The sequence below is a fragment of the Triticum urartu genome, chromosome 2A (assembly GCF_056163025.1).
Source record: "Triticum urartu cultivar PI428250 chromosome 2A, HENAU_Tu73, whole genome shotgun sequence".
NCBI lineage: Eukaryota > Viridiplantae > Streptophyta > Magnoliopsida > Poales > Poaceae > Triticum > Triticum urartu.
This window is the reverse complement of record NC_141874.1, coordinates 282,725,504-282,750,304: the sequence shown is the minus strand read 5'-3', so window position 1 is coordinate 282,750,304 and position 24,801 is coordinate 282,725,504.

The following is a 24,801-nucleotide window of genomic DNA, read 5'->3' as shown; positions in this document are numbered from 1 at the left end:
ATTGGGCGAGGTCTGTGTGACCTTAGCTCAAGGGGAATATGGTGAGGACTGGGTGTCCTGAGCTGCGTGTTCAGGACTGGGTGTCCGGGACTGTGTGTCCTAAGGTTTAAATACCTAGCCGCCCTAACCAGACGTACAGTTGTCACAGCAACTGGAACTGGTCCAACAAATCATTGTCTTCAACGAGTCACTGGTTTCATCTTCCCTTCCCTTTACTTACTGTTACTCCTTGTGAAGTCATTGTATGTTTGCACTATCTTTTGTCTTCACTGAGTGACTGTGTGTTCTGTCTGGCTTCACAATATCTTCCTACCTGATCCTTACTACATTGCTACTATTAGTCATTGTGCTTTCACTCTATTGAACACTTGACTATGGCTTGCCCAGTGTAGTCTACCTTCCGCTGCAGGGTATTAGGTTTACTTCTATCTTTTGTCTTCATAACTCCCACGTTTTGAAGACTTTCATAAAAATCGCCTATTCACCCCCCCTCTAGTCGATATAACGCACTTTCAGACCTTTTAGGATAGTCATCATACAATGCATAGTCCCACAAACAAGTCACGTACTTGCTGATACACATCATTGATAATGTCCAAGGACTATCTTTATTCATAAATACATAGGAAATATCATCATACATGATTGCCTCTAGGGCATATCTCCGACACTTCTACAGCCGTATCAAATTAAATATAAAACGTCATCAAGCCACATGTATTTCTTCTCATCCAACGACCTAGACTACTTCAATGATGAGCACTCAACACGTTTAGCGTGCAGTTAATTTCATGCCAAAAATAGTGCTAATCACATAATAACACGCAAATAATATCCTACTTAATATCCGTATGCACTTAATATACTTCCAAATTAACGTGCATTGCACGTACACATTGACTAGTACTACTAGTACATGAAACTGGTGCTGTAAATTGTGAACGCATCTAGATATGATCAACGACAACATCGCCCTCGAGTTATTCGTGTTTGCCCGTGCGTCTAAATGCAGAAGGGGAGGAGAGAGAGCACACATGGAACCCACCAGTAAGTGAAGGCGAATAGTACGTGCTAACGAGCCGGTCCCACTAATGTACTAAAAATAATATTACATGTTATCCATTAAATAGGCTGTGGTAATATAAAAACATTATATGAACAAAGGGGGGGTACAACAAACATTGTTGTTCTACGTATGTTGCCTATTGACGTGCTGCTTGAAGGCCCTGGTCGCATGATCGATCCTCGTCCTTTATTTTTTTATTTGTATATGGGTCCAAATTTGTTTCATGATAGGTGGGCCCCTCGGTGTGTAGTTTGTAGCACTTTAATTTGTGGGGCAAAATTTGTTCCATTCCAGGTGGACTATCGGTGTGTAGTTTTGTAGCTTATTTGTAATAATTAAAGAGAACAACGGTTTTTTTTTTGCAATAATAGCATGGTGCGACGTTGAAGGCGAGAAAGGAAGTGCAAGAGAGCGATGACTGAGCCAGAGGGAAATCAATTGGGGGAGCTGTAGGGGTTGCAATGGTGTTTGGAGTAGTTGTGGGCCGAATGCTATGAAAATATAATCTAAACCCACCGGAATAAATGCCTACACAAATTAATCGAAGGTTGGAGTCCCCCTCGCAATATAAATAGCTCCAGCTTTGCGAGGGATGGAGAAGTAGCTACAATGTGTGGAAGATACAGCATGAGAAAGCAAGGTCAATCGAGAGACATATAGATAGAGAGGAAAAGTGAGTGTGGTCCGACATTCATTGAAAATATATATATGCTCTGGAGAGATATTGTCTGATTGAGCTTTTGGGAAGGGTGAGGGTTGTAAGATAGAGCTTGAGAGATGATCCAGTCATAGACATGTAGATATATTTTATGCGTGGGAGGAAGCAAGGTCAATCGATTACATATATAAAAGGAGAGAGATTGAGCGAGTGTGGGTCGTCGTGCGATCGAAAGAGTGAGACGGGTTGGAGAGAGTGACCTAGATAGACAATGTGCGTGAGAGAGTATACAATATGAATATGTCGAATTGGCCTCAAACATGGAGATATATCATTTGTGTCCGAGAAAGAGCGAGGTCAATCGAGACATACAAAGAGAGAGAGGGGGGGAGAGAGAGATTGAGCGAGCGTGGCCCACCATGAGGTCGAAAGAGTGGGGGAGGCTTGGATGGACTGACCTAGATAGACAATCTGCGTGAGAGAGTATAGAGTGTGTCAATCGAGGCCCGAACAAGGAGATATATCATTTGTATGTGAAAGAAAACGAGGTTAATCGAGACTCAGATAAAGAGAGCGAGATTGAGCGAGTGTGGCCCGCCATGCGGAAGAAAGAGTGAGACAGTCTCGAGGGAGTGACCTAGATAGACAACGTGCGCGCGTGCGCACGAGAGGTTAGGGGGATAGATAGGCAATGCATGTATCTAGCGAGAGAGGGTGGGAGGGAGAGAGATAGAGATAGAGAGCTCGGCATGGGGTGCAATGGCGGGTGTGTGAGGTAAATGCATTTGGTAACAGAGTAGAAAAAGGGGGTTGTGTAGTTGAGAGAGTTAGAGATCAAAACATGGAGAGAAAGAATGAACGTGTGTCAGAAACCAATAGCTTCCTAAGGTGGTTAGGCGAGGAAGATTGACTGATACACGAAGTATGTAGCGTGTGTGCCAGGGGGGGGGGGTGGGGCTAAAAACAACATTTGAATGTAGATAGTACGAGACTTAATATCGATGTTTCAATTCGGTGTACATCGTAAGATTTGAACTGAGGACCATGCATACGAGTAATTATTTCGAATTCGTGCCATACTAGGTTTGGAGAAGTTGACATTGACTCGATTGTTGTGCTATTTTGTAGGTCATATGTTTGAATCCATCCAAAAGTTTTCTCACCACCATGGTATTCATCATATACATATGAATTTGTATTAAAAAAGTAGCGTGGATACCACGAAGTGCGAAATCCACGTTAGAATTGGAGATCGCTATGTGACACACACTCTAATTCAAATAACTAATTATGTGACACACACTCTAATCCATGTTAGCATGGATACCATTTCGTTTTTTCAAATAACTCCTCATTAACGAATTTATAGCATCTCGTTTCGAATGACTAATTATTTGCAAGGAAAACACGGGCATGGTAATACATACAGATTCGTTTGCAAATGAAAGAAGATTTGTTTACATTCTCAAATGTAGGCGCACCAGGTAGACCAGGGTCGTGTCGTGGTGGTCGCGTGTGTCATACGGACGCTTAGCACCCAGCCACCCACCCCCCTCGCTCCCCTCCCCCCCAAAAAAGAACGACAACAAAATAAGTTCGCGCTTCCACGTTTCATATTGAAATATCTGGCGGCCCCAATTCCAGCCCTGCAAAATCTCCCTTCTCCATCGTCCCCTTCCGCGCCCAGATTGCTCAAATCCCTAATTTGCCGTCAACCCAAGTAAAGTTCGAATTGCCCCTTGCCTCGTATCTTTCCCCACCTCTATGCCGGACGACGACGATGAAGACGACAGTCGCACTTCACCACCACACCGGAGCTACCTCATCTACGCCCTCGTCCACCGCACCGGGTGGTCCACCGAAAATGTCGGCCGCTGCAACCGACGTGCCTCACAGACACCGACTTCCACCGCATCAGGTGCGCTTCACTGACACCGTCTCCTACCTCATTGGGGGCTACTTCACCGAGCACATCGTCACACCTCCGCCCCCCGAGGCCATTGGGGCTTCACCAACAGTCTCGTCCACTGCATCGTAGTGCTCCGCTGCCACTCAAGATCTGCATCCGTGCGCAGCCAGCTAACGCTAGCGCATCACCCTCAATGGCTCTGAAGTGACCCGCACTCTAGCTAGGCGAGCATGCCCAAACGACGGCCCGGACTAGGTATCCACACATCACTCCCTTATGCACTATTTCGATGATGTTTGGATATCCTTTCACTGCTCTCTTAGCTTACACGCTTATGCAACTCTGACTTTAACTCTTATTTCTTCTAGAGATATCATCTGAAACAAGCAAAACCATTTTTTAGCGAAGCATGACGGTGCTACGGGATCTGGTACACATCCTGCATACTCGTATAACCTTGTAAGTGTCTATCCTCTAGTACAACAACAAGGTCAATTTCTCTTATTTGATCAACCATTCGCCATGTCAAAAATGTAGAGGGGGATGCAAGGAGCACAAGGCCTGCACATCCAAGAAAGTGGTAACATGGACTTGTACATGGAACATCCCGAGGGCAAGCAGAGCTGCAGTGAGCCTGTACAACGAGCTAGCGTAAGTCCCTACATTTCATTTAATTCGTACTGGCCTGCATGTATGATTTGTGTGCAGTGGCGGATCCACGAATTCAAGTTACCAGGGCGAACATTTAACTTAAAAAAATATGACGACACTTGCACTCTAGAAATCAACATAACTTGAGAAATGTGAAGCTACATGCACTTTGAAAACCAGCTAATGATCCAAAGTAGTTTAGATTGTAAAACACTAAATGATGCAAGCACCAAAAAACACAAAATGCAACATGGTGTACAAGGACTACTAACATGGTCTGTACCTGTTTGAATTGTTCGTTCTTTGGCTGAAAATATCAAAGTGTAATTGCACCTATAACCAGTGTGCAAACTGCATATCAATATATCTATCCTGCACAAGTATGCCAATAGTTTCAAACAACAGATTAGAAAAGTATTTATGATACGTTGTCATGATACGGGGACTTTCTGGTAGATAGCCTCGACGTTTCCTCAAGCCATGAAAATGTACTATAATTTGCTTGTCATCAATGCCTACAATCTCTATGTCTCTCTCAACATAGCAGATCATCATTAGACACTAAATCCTTCAATGGGAGCTTGCAAAATGCTTGCATTATATCCCTCATTAGACACTACTAGTCGTCAACCCGTGCATTCGCACGGGCTAGATTTTTCTAAAATGAATAACTTAGAATTTTAAGTGATGTTTATTACATGAAAAATACGAAGGTATCAAAGACACTATGTAAGAACTATCCACATGCACATGATCTAGTTCTACAAATGTTGCTACATATTGGTGGCAGCTCTACCAGTTGGTGTAGGGTCATAGCCCATGAAAATAATACAAAAAATATTTTCCATAAGAATAGAAATAAATAGGAACATCAAAATACATCTTGACACGTCCATTACATGGAACCTGCTTGGAGATAGAAGTTCATATCTGTTTGGTAGTTTTAATTCCAATGTATCAATATTTCTTGTTTCAACAATGGGACACTTCTCGACGTCCTAATGTAGGACCGTATGAGCTTATATATTATAAAGGCAACTCCATAGAACTTTGGATTGTCCCGGTTAACAAATAAGGACCATCTGTCACGGTAGAACATGCATGTGTGCGTAGATATGACAATTATTTAGGGAAGTGTAACCATGGTAAATGAATACTAAATCAACAAAATGCTATTTATCTATAACATTATAATTGCTATGATTTTATTCGTATCTAATCAAATAATTTTACTCCCTCTATCCATATATATAGGGTATAATACCTTTTTCGAGGCTAACTTTGACCACATGTTAGAACAATAATATATGAGCTTATAATGATATAATTTTCACATTATACATCTCACGCTATTCGTCACCCTGAGTGAGAAATAGTTATTCTTCACCCCCTTCTATTTTAACATCAATACACCATATTTTTTCGTTCCATAAATTTATTCTTATTTCATACGTAAAAAGAGAACGTAAGAAAATGATAATCGTCGTAAAAAATATTTTATGTTAGCTAAAATTATGAATGTAAAAACATAGTGTAAAATATACATAAAATGCAAATTTTCTAAACTTAAGACCTATATTTTCGTTTTTCTTATGCCAAATTTTACGTAATAAAATAAATATGAATGTAAATTTTTGTATACGAAATGTAATTTATATATGAAACGATCGTAAAATTACCTCAGGTGAAGAATAACGTATTTAACGTATTCTGCACCCTGGGTGATGAATAGTATGGATGGAGGGAGTACATATAATATGTGTGAACTGAACTTATGGAAAAATATTAACCAAAAGAAGAACATGCATTGGAAAAGCAAGCCTTTGAATAGTTCCAGACATACAAATGTCATCTTGAGAGGTACAACGAAGATGTAATTTAGCAACCAGAAACTGAACTAACGTACATATTTACACTATCCGTTGTTTTAGATGATTTACTTTTTGTCAAGTTTGTCATGAGCAAACTCCATGGTAAAAAAATAGGATAACGACATGACTCCAATAATATAGAAATAATACGTAATACTTCTATTACTAAGAATATATTACATAGTTGAACACATAGTAGAATAAATCACACTCATGTATCCCTATCTCTGTCAAATACTTGAATTCCAGCAAATTGGTGACCTAACTAAAATTGCAAACATAGGAAAAATGGAATCCTAGAAATAAAATGAATATATGCCCTCTGTAGGATGATTATTTGCAGGGGACAGCTAGGAATAATAAAATCTCCTGCAATAACAAAGAAGAATTGGATCGTCACCATGCATCAGAGCAGCAAGGTCTATCAGCCCTGTTAATTACTAAGAATCTGAGAACACTCATGACACCAAGAGACTGTCTGATTAGACTAAAATGTGAACAACATAAGGAATTCCTTGAGTTGCCCCAGAATCTCTTTGCACCACTTTCTTATAAGGTGTATGCAAACATGCATGTGAATTTGCAAATGCAATTTGGATTAAATATTTGAAGGAAATATCTCAAAGATTGCTTTAGCTGAAAAAAAGTCCTCCAACTCGACTACAAAGATGCATATTCACACTGTAATTTACCTTTCACTTATTTAGTCATGAGCGAAATTCCCCAGCGATGAAGAAAGCTGGACGCAAGCCTACAAAAATAGACAAACAAATGAGACTTCAGAGAATATCTTGTTATCTTACACAGGTAAACAACTATAGTATAAATCATGCTCTTGTCAATGGCACCGGATAGGTAAATTACCATTCTAATGGCCCAATGGAGCCTAACAAAATAGGCAACACAACAATAATACCTTTAATAACATCGTACAGAGTTGAACACTTGTAGTAGTATAAATCACACTCATGTTGATGATCTTGGAAATATTACCATTGTTCTCACCCACATAATGTACCATCTGTGCCCAATACTCCCCATATGTAAAATGATTGTTTTGAGCTCAAAACTTTGGAAGCTTTAAGGATCAGTGAAATAACAAATTAAGAAGAATTAGTACAGAGAGCACGTGGGTAAAACCATAGAGATCACTTGACTAACTTTCGGGATGTCAAGAGAACTTGGTGTCCAATTGAAAATATGAATGTAAGAAAACAACCCCCTGCATTTGCTTCAAGAAGGTAGCACCCAGTTTTACATGTTATGTAAGCCCGCGTGTAAACTCACTCTTGTCAATGACCCTGGATAGCTTACCATTCTAATAACCCAAAGGGGCGTACATAAATAGATCATACACGCATAGTTAACACAAAAACACTTGTTGACGACCTTGGAAATCTTGTTCTAATAACCCTAGATAGAGTACCATTCTAATAACCCAAAGGAGCCTACATAATAGATCATACATGCATAGTTAAAACATGATTAGATCATAGCTTACCTTTAACGGTATCTTACATGCGCAGGTAAGCAATTGTAGTAGTATAAATAAAACTCTTGTTGACGACCTTGGAAATCTTACCGCTGTTCTGACACGCATAATGTACTGCTATCTTTGAAGAATACTCTCCTTCTGTAAACGATTATTATGAGCGCAAGACATCAAAAACTTTAAGTCTCCATCGGATAAGAAAGTAAGAAGTATTAGTAGAGCATGAGGGAAAAACCTTAGAGATCACATGACTAACTTCTAGAATGGCAAGCCAAAGTCAAGTCTAAAACAACTCATTGCATTGCTTAAGTTGGTTGCCTCACACAGTTTTACACGGTCTGTAAGCCCACATGTAAACTACAAAACATGCAATTTGGATTGAATAAACATGGCCGTGGTAGCACAATATATTGTGGGGAAATAAGTTTGAACAGTTAATTGCTTTTAATGCTAATTAAGCTAATTAAGTACGCATGCAGCTCATCTTCGCCTAATTTTGACTACCATCCTTGAACCTGAAACCCACGATCACACCTCACCTTTCTAATACGGCACTCACTCAGGGCACCATCAGAAAGAAGAGTAAAAGCATCCTTTGATCAATCTCCATATCATTCAAACATGTACGTTATAGACATAATGGCATTCAAGCACCTACAGATTAATCAGCAGAGATATTTAATTCAAGTTCAGTGTGTAGTGAATGACCATAGTAGCAACTAAGTTGATAGAGATAATCAAAAATCACTATGGATCAACAAAGGCTCTCAAGTCAAGTTTGGCGTTTGCAGAGTAGCACAGATCGAGTTGGTAGACTGCCATCAACACATTAAAAATCCATAGACGGCAGTCAGGATCAAAGCAAAAAGATTGATCATAGGTAGACTGCAGTCAACATTCGTCAGTTAAAAATTAATAAAATATAATTATACTATAAGAACAAAATTATTATCCTATTTAGATACAAAATAAATTGTAATCAAATACCTAGGTTTGAAACAAAAGCTACCTGGGAGCTGAGCCTTTGCAAAGATTGGAGCCTCGCAAGCAAAGGAGATACATACAAACGAATAGAACAATGGCGAGAACTGATGTGAGAGAAAGCTATGGCAAGGTGATCAGACCTAGAGTAGTGTATGGGGAAATCCTTGATAGACCAATCAGCTGGGTGTGCTATGGTGATTGATAGAAGGGCTAGTTGGTGGCTATCTTGATCAGGAGCATTGCCAACGCATTATAGGAGAACCTACCCATCATGGTCAAACCTTCGCCCTGAGGAGATGTGGCGGAGCAACACAAAATATGATAGAGGAAAGAGGTGCATATGCCGACTTGAGGTATGATCGACAGCAATAGAACTGTGCACATATTGGTCTTGACTCCTTCTCCACGCGATCAGGCGGAAGCTCATCCGGCGAGATGCAGGTACATGTTGGCTCCTTTTTTGAACATGCACGTAAACAAACAACACGAACTTGATCAATCTTCGGGGCTGCAAAGCCAACTCATGTCTCATTAGAGTTGCACGTACATGACCTTGATTGGACATGCACTTGATAATTCCTCTCGGCTGATCACGCGGAAGCTCGGCCGGCGAGATGCACGTACATGTTGGCTCCTCTTTTGAATATGCACGTACACAGACCTTGATTGGAGCATGAACCTGATCAATCTCTGCGGCTGGAAAGGAAACGCATATCTCATTAGAGGTGCACATACACGACCATGATGGGATATGCACTTGATAACTCCTTCTGGCTGGAACACAACATAGATCTTAGTAGAGGTTGGAGAGAGAAGATGTGGAGGAGGCGGCGGCGTGATATGGTGACATTGAGAGGAGAGAGGTCACCAGGTAGGGAGAGATCGATTATCTTTGGATAGGAGAGAGATCGGGATACTGGAGAGCAGGGACAACATGGTCTGATAGGGGGTCTAGTTACGATTAGATTGAAAAGATCTAGTAGGACGCTTAAATAAACAAAACTGCATCTGATAGGTACCATGTGATTTTAACTTCCTGGGATTAAACGTGGCATCTTCTAACCGCGAAACGTATGTGGTTTTATTTTTTTGTGCCAATCTAAGAAGATTTTAGCGGAGAATTATAAGGGTTAATCTAAACCGTTATAACTTGGTCCCATCAGATTAACAGTTCCTAATTACTGATTAACGTGGTAATGTCTGGGAAGTCAAGAATTAGTATAGGTATAGATATGTTCATCACCTAGAGCATGTAAAATGTTTGCATCAAATCCTTCATTAGCAGTCTGTTCATTAGACACTTCAGGATCAAGAACAACATGAGCTTGTATGTTTCCACCGGAAACTTGATTAGATACATCAGATTCAGTCAGTTTAGTATTGATTGGGGGAGTTATAAAATAAGAAGAAATTGGTTTCATTTTCTCATAGATTCCCTACATACAAGCAGTTTTACAACACCGCCAGGTTTAACTATTGGCCAGAAATTGAACAGTTGAATTAGATATAATCAGGGATGTGATGTACCTGCTCGTTGCGCATGCTGCTCTTGCAAGCTACGATTGTCCGTTTGTGCAAGCTCGATGCCATGCCCGTGCTGCCACCGCCGCCTCCCACGCAGGCTACACTAAGGGTTGGATCTTCATCTTCTTGTCCTTCCATTCGCTTGAAGCCCGGCGACCGCCCTCCAACGAGGGCACAAGGAAGTGCTGTGTCGGTCTATCCAGCGGCGGCTAGGTTATGAGCGAACCAGACTAGAGGCTGGAGCGAGCAAATTGGGATTTTTCCTGTTGTCGATCGATATGGGTGGCGCTCGTTTGGGCCGCGAGCCTGCTATAGGGCCTGCCATACACTTACGTTATTGGCCCATCCAAATTGAAATGTTTTTCTTCATTTTTTACATTGCCTGCTCGTGCATTGGGACGAACAAAACTAGCCTGGGCCAACCTGGACGACTCAAACTAGATGCACACTTTCCAGCCACCCATGGCGGCCGCCCATACCAGCCCCTACGGTGGCGTCGCCCCTTTTTGCGTGTATGATTGGGGTAGTGAAAAATATTCCAGTGGCGCTTTTGATTTAACCACAGAAGGGTTGAATTGCTTGTTTCTATGAACTGAGTTTGCTAATAATGTGAAGGGTGCTAGTCTTTTAATCCTATTGTAGATTGCTTAGATCTCGATATGCCAAATGTAATCGCCTGAAATATACAATAAAAGCCAGTGTGATGTGTGTGGCTACAACTAGTCTGACTACACGTCCTCATATAACATATCAAGGACGCACCATCTTACCAAATTAACCATTCGACTTACCAATGCAGTGTGGGAAGAAAGAAGTATTGGGACTACGTATCCAAGCAATTGATGCCATGGACTCCTTTGTAGAACCTTGTAAGCGAAGAAGAAGTTGCAGTGTGCCTGTACAAAGAGCTAGCATATGTTCAGTTACCCGCTTCTCGGAATTTTAGTTAGCCACTTATTACAAAATTGTTCAATTATCTTGCTTGGCTTAATTTAGTTTGCTACAGATTACATAATGCCATAGCCTGTTAATCCTCTTATCGACTGCGCCTATCTATGTGTTTGATACATACTGTTAGGAATTACCTGTTTGCCTGAACTTAAATAGCTACTTAAGCACGTAGATAGCTGGTCATATGTACTTCTAGGGTGCAGCAGAATTCACATGTAATTTACATTCGGACACCCTGTTTGTTTAAATGGTTTGTTGTTATCACTTGTAGCACTAGTAATGTTTACATGTTCATAGATAGACAAATGTCAGGTTTTTATGAGGGACACTGAGGGAGTCCTGGATTAGGGGGTCTCCGGATAGCCGGACTATATCCTTTGGCCGGACTGTTGGACTATGAAGATACAAGATTGAAGACTTCGTCTCGTGTCCGGATGGGACTTTACTTGGCGTGGAAGGCAAGCTAGGCAGTACGAATATGGATATCTCCTCCTTTGTAACCGACCTTGTGTAACGCTAACCCCTTCCGGTGTCTATATAAACCGGAGGGTTTTAGTCCATAGGACGACATACAATCATACCATAGGCTAGCTTTTAGGGTTTAGCCTCTCCGATCTCGTGGTAGATCAACTCTTGTAATACTCATATCATCAAGAATAAATCAAGCAGGACGTAGGGTTTTACCTCCATCAAGAGGGCCCGAACCTGGGTAAAACATCATGTACCCTGCCTCCTGTTACCATCCGCCTTAGACGCACAGTTCGAGACCCCCTACACAAGATCCGCCGGTTTTGACACCGACATTTGTGCTTTCATTGAGAGTTCCTCTATGTCGTCGCCATTAGGCTTGATGGCTCCTTTAATCATCGATAGCGATACGGTCCAGGGTGAGACTTTTCTCCCCGTACAGATCTTCGTATTCGGCGGCTTCGCACTGCGGGCCAACTCACTTGGCCATCTGGAGCGGATCGAAAGTTACGCCCCTGGCCACCAGGTCAGGTTTGGAAGCTTAAACTACACGGCCGATATCCGCGGAGACTTGATCTTCGACGGATTCGAGCCCCTACCAAGTGCGCTGCACAGTCTCGATGAGCATGATTTAGCTCTGCCGTCGGAAAGTTTTCAGGATATCGCACCGGCGACTGCTCCGACCCTCAATTCGGAGCCAATCGCGCCATCCATGGACGGGTGGATAGACCCCGCCATGGAGGCCGTACTCTCAGGGGCGATTGAGCCGAGGATCGACCTTACCTTTCACGAGAGCCGTGTTGCCGAACTACCGGATCCTTCTCCGGCCACGGACTCCGAACTTCCTGCGCCCGTGCCTGTCGAATCCGACTGGGCGCCGATCATGGAGCTTACCTCCGCGGATATCTTTCAGCATTCGCCCTTCGGCGACATACTGAACTCGTTAAGGTCTCTCTCCTTGTCAGGAGAATCCTGGCCGAACAATGTCCGGCAGGATTGGGATGCGGATGAGAAGAAATTCGTCGCCCACCCACCACCCATTGAGTAGCCACTGTCGATGACTTAACCGACATGCTCAACTTCGACTCCGAAGACATCGACGGTATGGACGACGATGCGGGAGGCGAAGAGGAACCACGGCCCACAGGGCACTGGACAACCACCTCATCATATGATACATACATGCTGGACACACCCAAAGAAGGCAATGGCGACGAGACAGCGAAGGATGACCCCTCCAAGAAGCAACCCAAGCGCCGATGTCAGCGGCGCCGCTCTAAGTCCCGCCAAGGCAAAGGCGGTGATACCGGCATCGGAGATAATATCACTCCGGAAAACGCCGAAGACAACAACAATCCCCTCCAGCAAGATTTAGAGCAGGAGGATGGAGAAGCCAACCCTCCAGAGAGAGCGGCAGATAGAGAGGCGGAGGATGATAATTACATGCCTCCCTCCGAAGACGAGGCAAGCCTCGACGATGACGAATTTGTCGTGCCAGAGGATCCCGTCGAACAAGAGAGCTTCAAGCACTGGCTTATAGCCACGACAAATAGCCTTAAGAAAAAGCAGCAACAACTTCAAGATGATCAAGATTTGCTAGCTGACAGATGGACCGAAGTCCTTGCGGCCGAGGAATATAAACTCGAACGCCCCTCCAAGAGTTACCCAAAATACAGGTTGCTACCCCAACTGGAGGAGGAAGGACCAAAACTTACATCTCCAGTGTATGACGCGGCTGATCAGCCACCTCGCGGCCGCGACAGAGAGGCATTCCAGCCAAAAGCTCAGCCCGCACCCCGACCTGCGAGACGTATTGGAGGACAAAGCAAAACACGAAATATTGATCTACGGATCAAGAGGGCGCGCCACTATGTGAGATGCTAACCGTCAAGTCGGATATAGTAAAAGTAAGTCCGTCCGGGCCGAACACAGCGGGCAAGACTTATTTGAGCTACGTCGCGATATAGCCGGGTACAGAGGCGCCGCACACCCCTTATGCTTCACGGACGAAGTAATGGATCATTAAATCCCATAGGGTTTCAAACCCGTAAATATAGAATCATACGACGACACAACAGATCCTGCGGTATGGATCGAGGATTTCCTCCTGCACATCCATATGGCCCGCGGTGATGACCTACACGCCATCAAATACCTCCCACTCAAACTCAAAGGACCAGCTCGGCATTGGCTGAACAACTTGCCAGCAGAGTCCATTGACTGTTGGGCAGATCTGGAAGTCGCATTCCTCGACAACTTTCATGGCACTTATGTGCGACCACTAGATGCCGATGACTTGAGCCACACAATTCAGCAGCTAGAGGAATCGGCCAGGCAATTCTGGACATGGTCCCTAACAAAGAAAAATCAAATCGTCGACTGTCCAGATGTAGAAGCCCTAGCAGCTTTTAAGCACAACATCGGCGACGAATGGCTCGCCCGACACCTTGGCCAGGAAAAGCCGAAATCTATGGCAGCCCTCACGACACTCATGACCCGCTATTGTGCGGGAGAGGACAACTGGTTGGCTCGCAGCAATAACATATCAAAGAACCATGGTACTTCGGATATCAAGGACGGTAACGGCAGGTCACGTCGCAACAAACATAAGTGTCGCATTAACAGCAACAATACCGAGGATACGAAAGTCAATGCGGGATTCAGAGTCTCTAAATCCGGTCATCGGAAAAAGCCATTCAAAAGAAGCACTCCGGGCCCGTCCAGTTTAGACTGTGTACTCGATCGCTCGTGTCAAATACACGGCACGCCCGACAAGCCAACCAACCACACCAACAGGGATTGTTGGGTGTTCAAGCATGCCGGCAAGTTAAATGCCGAAAACAAAGATAAGGGGTCACATAGCGATGATGCGGAGCCCCGGCAGCCAAACAACGGAGGACAGAAGAGGTTCCCCCCACAAGTGCGGACGGTGAACATGATATACGCAACCCACATCCCCAAGAGGGAGCGGAAGCGTGCGCTCAGGGACGTATATGCGTTGGAGCCAGTCGCCCCAAATTTCAACCCATGGTCCTCCTGTCCGATCACCTTTGATCGCAGGGACCACCCCACTAGTATCCATCATGGCGGATTCGCCGCACTTGTCCTAGACCCAATCATTAATGGATTTCACCTCACTCGAGTCCTTATGGACGGCGGCAGCAGCCTGAACCTGCTTTATCAGGACACAGTGCGCAAAATGGGTATAGACCCCTCAAGGATCAAACCCACAAATACGGCCTTTAAAGGCATCATACCAGGTGTAGAGGCCCATTGCACAGAGTTAATCTTCGATATAGTTAATCTTCCGAAGCGAAGAGTTAATCTTCGATATAGTCCCGTTCCGCAGTGGCTACCATGCACTGCTCGGGCGGACCGCATTTGCGAGATTCAATGCGGTACCGCATTATGCATATCTCAAGCTCAAGATGCCAGGACCTCGGGGGGTCATCACAGTCAATGGAAACATAGAGCGCTCTCTCCTCACGGAGGAGCACACTGCGGCCCTCGCAGCAGAAGCGCAAAGCAGCCTCTTAAGGCAATCCACTAGTTCGGTGATTAAGGACCCAGACACCTTCAAGTGCGCCTGGAGTAATCGGCAACAGGACCGCCTGGCATGTTCCGAGCTCGCATAGCAATGCGCCCCCCCCCGGTCCTAGCCAAATGGCAAAATCCGTGCCACGCGTACATAAATACGCATTAAAAATACCATGGGCACAGGTGGGGAGGGGGGCACGACTACGGCACGCTCCAAGACGTGGCTTAAACCGCACTAGGGGCTTCCCGCTTTGTTATTTTTCTCTTTCTGGACTTTAATCTCTGGAAACCCTGTCCGGCAGGATGATTGCCGAACACATGATGCAACAACCAAGGAGGCAGAATGCTACGTCACACCACGAAACTCCCAGGTGGATTACGATAACGAGTGAAATACTTGCTTTAATACTATTCCTCAGCTTGCCCTTGGAAGGGATATGTCAAATAGTCCTACTTTTTGCTTATCGCACTACTTGTATCATTCTGCTTTAACGCACCTTTTTGAATAAACAATGCATAGCATTAAGACTATTATTGCATTCTTCCTTTATATATATATATGTTCATTCATGACATCTAGCACCCATACACTCTGGTACGACCAATACGCTAGGGGCTTAAGCATACCCCATAATATGGCGTGAGAAGTCCGAACACTTTCGACAGTGCGACACCCCAAACTTATAGCATTATATGCATCAGCTCCGAATCATGTCCTGGGTCAATAGTTGGGTTTGCCTGGCTGCCATGTTTTGGTACCTTACGTTCCGCTATATCGGCTAAGGTAGCACTGGGAGAACTACTGTGATTGTGCCCCGGTTCTGCTGGGCTAAGCACCTCAGTAGAGAAAGCTAAAACTGACTGTCATGATAAGGCGGGAGACTGGTCGCTGTTTGAGAGGTTTCAAGTCCCTAAAGACTTATGACGCTTAGAGCGAGGAGTCGGCCCTGTCCGGCTTAAGGCATGTATAGCGCCCCGAATTCGGCCTTTCGAATACTAGGGGCTTCGCCGAAATTTGAAATTATAGAATTCTATGGCTAAGTGAGAGTGATAACGCATTATAGTCCGATTGCCTTGTTCGTTGTGCTGAGCACCTCCCTTGAAGGACCCAAAAATGGGAACAAGAGTGCTCAGGTTTATCCCAAACACCCCAGCACTCGTGGCGTGGGGGCAGAAGCCGACGACTAGCCATCTCTCAGATTTGATAAACATCCGAACAGAAGGTAATATTTTAAATCCAAACAAGCGTTGCATAGCGCATATGAAGAAGTTTTCATAATACAAGATTACACGAGCAAGTTTATTCAAATATTAGATCTTTCGCACACTCGTCCGCTACAAGACGGGCACCCTTCAAAACACCCTCATAGTACATCTCGGGGTGGCGATGCTTCACGGCGTCCATCTTGGCCCAGTGCACCTTCGCACGGGCAAAAGCCCGGCGTGCACCTTCGATGCAGATGGACCGCTTGATGACTTCTAGCCGTGGGCAGGCATCCACAAGCCGCCTCACCATGCCAAAGTAGCTGTTGGGAAGGGCATCACCAGGACACATCCAGACTATAAAGCCCTTCATGGCCTGTTCGGCCGCCTTGTGCAGCTCGACCAGTTGCTTCAGCTGGTCGCTCAGAGGCATCGGGTGTTCGGTCCCAGTATACTGAGACGAGAACAACTTCTCCGTTGAGCTTCCCTCCTCGGCCTGGTAAAACTATGCGGCATCCGACACGCTGCGGGGCAAATCCGCGAATGCTCCTGGAGAGCTTCGGACCTGGGTAAGTAACAAGTAATTTACTTTCGCATGCTTGCTTTGCATATTGAATGCCTTACCCGCCGCTATCTTCTTCATCACATCAATCTCCTGGAGGGCCTTTTGGGCTTCAGCCTTGGCACTCTTTGCACTCTCAAGGGCCGCGGCAAGCTCGGACTCTCGCGTCTTCAAGTCAAGCTCCAATGCCTCGTGCTTCGTCACGAGAGAGTGGAGCTCTTGCTGCACCTCACCCACCCGCGCCTCTTGTTTTTCCCGCTCGGTGAGCTCCTGGGCCACTTTGTTTTCAGCCTCGGATAGCACTTTCTTCAGGGTTGCCACTTCGGTCGTGGCCCCTGGCAAATTAAAGATGATCCTGTCATTTTGCAATCACATCCTTTTTATATGTATACATATCTATAGACTAGGCATTACTTAACTTTGTTCTCCTCGAGCTGCCTCTTGGCAAGGCCGAGCTCTTTCTCGAACCCTTCGAGGTCCTGCTTCAGTACGGCGACCTCCGTAGTCAGTGCAGCAGAGGTCAGCAGCGAATCCTGCATATGCATACAGACATACTTATATTAGACTCCTGCAGATATTATTTGATCCTCTATTCAGCTTTTCTTTGTGAACACCAAACAGAGCATCAGGGGCTACTGTCTACGCGGTAATATTTTTCCTATATTTCAAATACTTACCTCAAAGCCTGTTAGAAGGCTGGCACAGGCTTCAGTCAGTCCGCTCTTGGCGGACTGAACCTTCTGGATCACCGCACTCATAATAGTGCGGTGCTCTTCGTCGATGGAAGCGCTGTGAAGCGCTCCCAGCAGATTGTCCAGTGCCTCTGGATGGACAGAGGTCACCGGCACGGGCGTCTTGCCCCTTTTGGAAGGAGCCTGCCTGCCCGAGTCCAGAACCACTAGAGGTTCCAGCGCAGTGTTCGGCTGAAGGCCGAACTTGGAGCCCTCGGGAGCCATACTCCCTCTGCTCCCGGAGTCCGGAAGGTCGCCTTGAGGCGCCTCCGGGACTGTTTCCCCTCGACCCGGTGCCTCTTGAGACAATACCTCGGCATTGTACGTAGGGCAAGGTGAGGTGGTGGTCGGAAGTGGATTGCTATCCATATCCGACGAGTCCAAGGAGCCGTCCGACGAAGATACGTCGATACGGGCTTGGGGCGGTATGCATAATCATATTCGGCGTTAGGAGAAGCAGTGCAAAAAAGGTATGCTATGAGTTACTCTGGTATCCGAATACTTATGACTTCGCCAGGGGCTTGGCCCTGACCAGCCACTCGTCTTCGTCTTCGGCGGTGGTGGTGGAGCAGTCCGGAAGGAGAGTCCTTCCCTTCTTGGACCCTTCGCCCCCCCGGTTGGGGCGGCCTTCCTTTTCTTGTCTCCCCCGGCTGGAGGGGGAGCATCTTCATCTTCCTCCTCGTCTTCGTGGGAGGAGTGCGTCGCAGAGTCATCGGACGATGAGTCCGATACCACCTGGCGCCGGGAACTCTTTCTGGTTCCCTTGGCCTTCTTCTTGGTCTTCTCCGGCACCTTGTAAGGATCCGGAGTCAGCATCTGCGTCAGGAGACCGTCCATAGTGTCTTCGGGCAGAGGGGCCAGATAGTTGATGTTCTCTGATGCCCCCACCCAGTCCTGTCAAATGCATGGGAGCTCAGACCCCGCACATGGTTAAGCTATGGGAAGTAAAAATCCTACCAGATGTACAAAACTTACCGGATTCGCAGGGCGCTTCGCGCTTAACCCTCGGTCCTCGGTGAGAGAGGGAGGGACCTCGGCGCCCTTGAACAGCACCCTCCAGGCGTCTTTGTGCATCGTGTCGAAGAGCTCGCTTAGAGTCTGGTGACGGGCCGGGTCGAACTCCCATAAATTGAAATCCCGTTGTTGGCACGGGAGGATCCGACGGAAGAGCATGATCTGGACTTTGTTGACAAGCTTGAGCTTCTTGCTTGCCATATTCCGGATACATTTCTGGAGTCCGTCCAGCTCCACCGATGAACCCAAGGATAGGCCCTTCTCTTTCTAGGAGGTGAGCCACGTGGGGATTCCGGATTGAAACTCGGGGCCACCACCCAGTTGGTGTTACGCAGCTCAGTGATGTAGAACCACGCTGATTGCCACCCCTTTATGGTCTCCACGAAGGAGCCTTCAAGCCATATAACATTGGGCATCTTGCCCACCATGGCTCCGCCGCATTCCGCTTGTTGGCCTCCCACCACCTTTGGCTTGATATTGAAGGTCTTCAGCCACAGGCCGAAGTGGGGCCGGATGCGGAGGAAAGCCTCACACACGACGATGAACGCCGAAATGTTGAAGATGAAATTGGGGCCAGATCATGAAAGTCCAAACCGTAGTAGAACATAAGACAACTGACGAATGGATGGAGGGGAAACCCCAGTCCGTGGAGGAAGAGGTGGAGGAAGACTACCCTCTCGTGAGGTTCCGGGTTAGGGACGATCTGCCCCGCAGCAGGCAGCCGATGCGCGATATTCGCGGCTAAGTATCCAGCTCCGTGCAGCTTTTGGATGTGTCCCTCCGTGATGGAGGAAGCCATCCACTTGCCTCCCGCTCCGGACATGTTTGGAGAAGGTTGAGGAGAAGGATGTGGACTTGGGCGTTGGAGCTCGAGTGCGCAAGAATGGATGAGAAAGGAGGAAGAAGGCGTGGGTAGAAAAAGGTTAAACCTTATCCCTTTATAAGGGCGGCCGAAACTATGCGCCCCCACTAGCCTGGTAAAACTCGCTTATCCCCCAAGCGCCGTAATTGATGGCACGGTTGGGTTACCCACACCCGTATTGATGAGAATCCCGTAATAAGGGGGACACGATCTCTGCTTTGACAAGACGTGTCAAGAGATTGCCTCGTGTTATGTGCGGGGCTGGTTAAAGGAAAATGGTTCGAATTAACGCCGGGCCATGGCATGATGTCATGTTGCCAAAACGTGTCAGCAGATTAGATTTGTGGAAATATTATTCTCTCTAAGGTGGTATGTGGAGCTTATTTTGCAGGGTCGGACACTATCCTTGTATTCAAACTCTTCTGTGGTGTATCCGGAGGAGGAACCTGCCTTGCAATGCCGAAGACAACACTGCGCACCGGACTCATCGTCATTGAAGACTGGTTCAGGGGCTACTGAGGGAGTCCTGGATTAGGGGGTCTCTGGACAGCCGGACTATATCCTTTGGCCGGACTGTTGGACTATGAAGATACAAGGTTGAAGACTTCGTCTCGTGTCCGGATGGGACTCTACTTGGCGTGGAAGGCAAGCTAGGCAGTACGGATACATATATCTCCTCCTTTGTAACCGACCTTGTGTAACCCTAACCCCCTCCAGTGTCTATATAAACCGGAGGGTTTTAGTCCATAGGACGACATACAATCATACCATAGGCTAGCTTTTAGGGTTTAGCCTCTCCGATCTCGTGGTAGATCAACTCTTGTAATACTCATATCATCAAGAATAAATCAAGCAGGACGTAGGGTTTTACCACCATCAACAGGGCCCGAACCTGGGTTAAACATCGTGTCCCCTGCCTCCTGTTACCATCCGCCTTAGACAAACAGTTCGGGACCCCCTACCCGAGATCCGCCGGTTTTGACACCGACAGACACCGTCTTTTTAACTTATATATGTGTTGGAATCATTTTGCTTACATCAAAGAAATTTACAGATGTCTGTGTTGCTCGTAAATGGTACTGACTTGCTACTTTAATACGTTGCCAAGAACTTGTTAGCTTTACTACTTCATGTGTAATTAAATACATTGCCAAAACTGGTTAGTTTTACTAGTTTGATGTTCGTTTCTTATGGCTCTTGCAAAACTTTATTTATCGATTGCTAACATTCAAGTTTGCTGGATCCAACTGAAACTCCGTTGGCACAACAGGTATGTTTTCAGAAACTTCCTTGTTTACCTGGTTTGCTGCTATAACTTGTTGCTGTAATCATCTTACCAACTTCAAGTTTTCAGGATCCAATTGGAAGTCCAATTGCACATCAGGTACATTTTCAAAAATATATTTGTGCAATAGGTTTGCTGCTGTAACTTGCTGCTCTAATCAAGTTACTGACTACTCAACTTTTCAGGATCCAAGAGAAACTCCAATGCCACAACAGGTCCCTTTTGCAAAACTTGTTTGTTTAACTGCTTTGCTGCTGCAACCGGTTGCTCTAATCATGTTACTGGCTACTCAAACTTTTTAGGATCCAAGAGGAACTCCAATGCCACAACAGGTACCTTTTGCAAAACTTGTTTGTTTAACTGCTTTGCTGCTGCAACAACTGGTTACAATGATGTTAATAACTACTTTTCAGCATCCAATTGGAACTCTTTAATTCCTTGTTTGTTTAACTGGTTTGCTGTTATAACTCCCAATTGAGATGTTTTGCTAAATTCAACTTTTCAGAATCCAATCAGAACTTTAATGGCAAAATAGGTTAGCCCAGTATCAAAGAGCGAGGTCCTCATGGACATTGTATCATCCCACACCAGTGGCACCATCCCGATCGTGCATCATGAATTGCCAACTGCTGATGCTCTAGAGGCTAAACTAGTGGTAGAAAGAGATTCTGCTTCTACACTTAGAGATGAAGTTGACATGTTGAGGACGCAAACAACACAATCACAAGCAGTACTCAAGACAACCATTAAATATTTGGTGGATTTCAAAATGAAGCAAGCTGAGACTGACCGCATTGTTATGCTCCTGAAGGAAAAAAAGGAAATTAAATTCCCACCTGGTAAATCATAGGTGAAATGTTCTTTCCATCGTTGAATAACCTTCGTGTTGTTTGTTCATGTAATCGATCAAAACATTTGTTTTAGAGATCATGTAATAATTGTTTTTTGTTTTTTGGTTTGTAATTTTATTTGAGCACAAGTCTGTATTAATTGATAAGACTCGGAGACATTTCATTTTGATTGTTGTGCCAGACCTACAAATATGCCAATCGGACTGAATGTGCATTCAACAATATTAGTAGTATAGATGGACCATAAGTGGCACGCATCGGAAAGGGCCAAGATGCTGTACTAGCTTCGCTAAAAAAGGATGCTCTTCTAGCAAAAAAGTAAATCGGCCTGGCTTATGTTTGTTAGTTGATATTATTGATCCATACATATCTTAATGGGAGTTGGACATAAAGTGTTCCAAATATTTGAATTCACCTTAAACTGGATTCTAGCTTCTGAATTCGAGTATCGACATTTGTAAATGATATTTATATTTGACAGTGGAATACATATTTGTCATGCTTTTGAAGATATATAAAAACACATAGAATGATTTATAAAGATTCGTATAGGAATACAAAATGGATCCGAATTTAGTTGCCAGGGTAAACGTGGATGCTTATTGTCCCAAAATTCGAAAGAGGCGGTAAAATGTCCACTCCCACATTGGCTGCTCAAAGCCAAGTGTTTGGGAGATGGAAATTACTGTCTACCCCTTACACAGACAATCCATCGGTCTGATTTCCACTTCTCTCAATAGGGGTAGGTTAGTAACTTCAATTAGACGTGACACGACTGCCTCTGAGCCCATTCCGACACAATGGGCGCCAAACATGGGAGGCAAAACACATTTGATTCAAGCTCGTCCGGAAGACCTCTGTTTCTCCCTCCATTTCCCCATTCATACACGGTGGGCGGCAAAACAAACTCGACTCGCCCGAAATCGATGTAGGCAAATATTTTTAATACAGGCAGGTTTGTAACGTCACTCAGACGTGACACAACCGCCCTACCTATCAGCCCCGTTCATACACCGTGGGCGCCAACCATGGGCGCCAAAACACCCTCTCCTCGCCCGAAATCGCTGTGGGCAAATATTGGCGAGAAGAGAGATTACCGTCCTATCCCCAACCAACGAGACGTACAAATTTTAAACATGGGCTAAGTTCGTAACTTCCCCATATTTCAGACATGCATGTCCCAAAAACATGGTTCCCTATACCTCTCCCTCCATTTTCCCATTCATACACCTTCTGCACTAGAACACCATCCCCACACCAGCCTCCTCTGTCCGCCACCCCATCCATCACCGCCGTCCTCCACCCCATCCATCGCCAGCATCCTCCACCATGCCAGAGCGCCTACCAAGACCGCATCGTCCATTGCTAGAGATGGACGTTTCTCATCCACGGCGACAGACCAAGAGCCTTGCATCGCATCCTATCGCTTCATCGATGCCGTCGTCCTCTTTGCCGGGGCCCTCGCACGAACTTCTCTTCCACCGCAATAGGACTTATCCCCCAATGCACCCTTCTACCATCGCAGATCTGCTTCAATGCCACCGACAGCCATCGCACCCCCGATGCCTACACGGCGCCGCAAGAGAGGTGGTACTTCATATCTTCTCAACTTTTTGATCTCAACCAGAAAATAGATCATAACTTGGTTACTGTACTTTCTTTCCAGCTCTTAGAATTTAGTTCTTATAGTTCGAAGCAAACAATGGATGCTAAATAGCATTTCTCCAGTTTGCAGCTTTAAATCTGCCATGGCACAGTAATAATAGGGTTTAATTGATCATGCTTAGGGTTTAATTGATCATGCTTAGGGTTTAATTGATCATGTTGGTTCCGTGGTGGTTTCTTTAATAGAAATCGGAGGGGAAACCCTCTTTTGCTCAAAAAATTGCTTAGGGTTTCCCCCTTTTATAATCACTATACGATCATCATACGTGCTTCGTGTCATAATAGCACTGCTCCACACATCAAGCTAAACAAGCTTAGTTGTTCAAATACGAATCTGATATTATTAAAACAGAGTCGTTTAATTGGTCAGCTAAATATTCCTAATTTAGTTATGAAATTGCATGTTCGCCGCTCGGGTGTGTATCTCTTTAGGGTGCCCATGGTGGGCCGCAGCCCACCCTGGGATTTTGGGTCGGCCTCGGCCCCGATTCCCCTTTGTTCTGCTGCGTGCTTCCGATCTCTACTAGCCCCTAGCCGCCTGCCTCACAGATGACTTGCCATCCTCGGACGACATGGCTCTAGGAGGATACACCCGACTAACAAGAGGTCAGGAGCAGCTCGCCCAACAATGTCACCGCTGCCCGGGCGTGCCGCCGTGCCTACCTTCCCAGTCCATTTAGGGCTCAAGCGTGCAATAGCCACTAAGCCAACCCAATTTATCCTAAGATACGTCCTCAACACTCAGCAGCCACTCCTCGTCACCCATTTTCTAATTGATTCATTACTCATTAGGTAGGACTGTCATTAGGGTTTGTTGTGTGCTGAGTGCTACCTACACTTAATGGTTCAGATGTATTTCAGTAATCTTTAGTACCTGTAAATTTCACAGGGTTTCAAAATTCCGGCCCTAGGAACAGACACTAGTTATTTTGGATTGTTGGTCGTAGTGACATTGACCCAGATTACTACTGCAGGCCAGGTTTATTGACAATCTTACTTGTCTTTCGTAATCATTCGATATGATATCCAATTATTCACGTCAATTAGTTGCAAACAATAAGTGCTAGACAAACTTCTTGATTTAGATTTTGGATGGTCTCTTACTGAAGTTACAATTCTGCATACTTGTCCTAGTAATCTCATAAGTAAATAATTGATTCACTACATCTATGCTTGCCTTGTCATATTTGTTGTCAATATTCTTTTAGGGTGGACCACCCTGTTTCAAAATACTAGAACCGTAGACATGAGTGAATAGTATTTCTCTGTGTGATCTCTTCCATCATGTGTGGGCAACAAGTACTGCATTGTATAGAAAGAAAGTGTTATTTCTAGCTTTTACATAGTCTATGATCTTTTACATGGAATACAATCTGCCTACTTGCTTTGTGTCGCACTACCAGCACTCCACCCTTGAAGCTAAACATTATGCCACTCATAATTCCTTAGTTTATTTGTTCAAATATGAATTTGATATGATTCTAATGTTCCTACTTCAGTTTTGAAAGGTGTGTCTG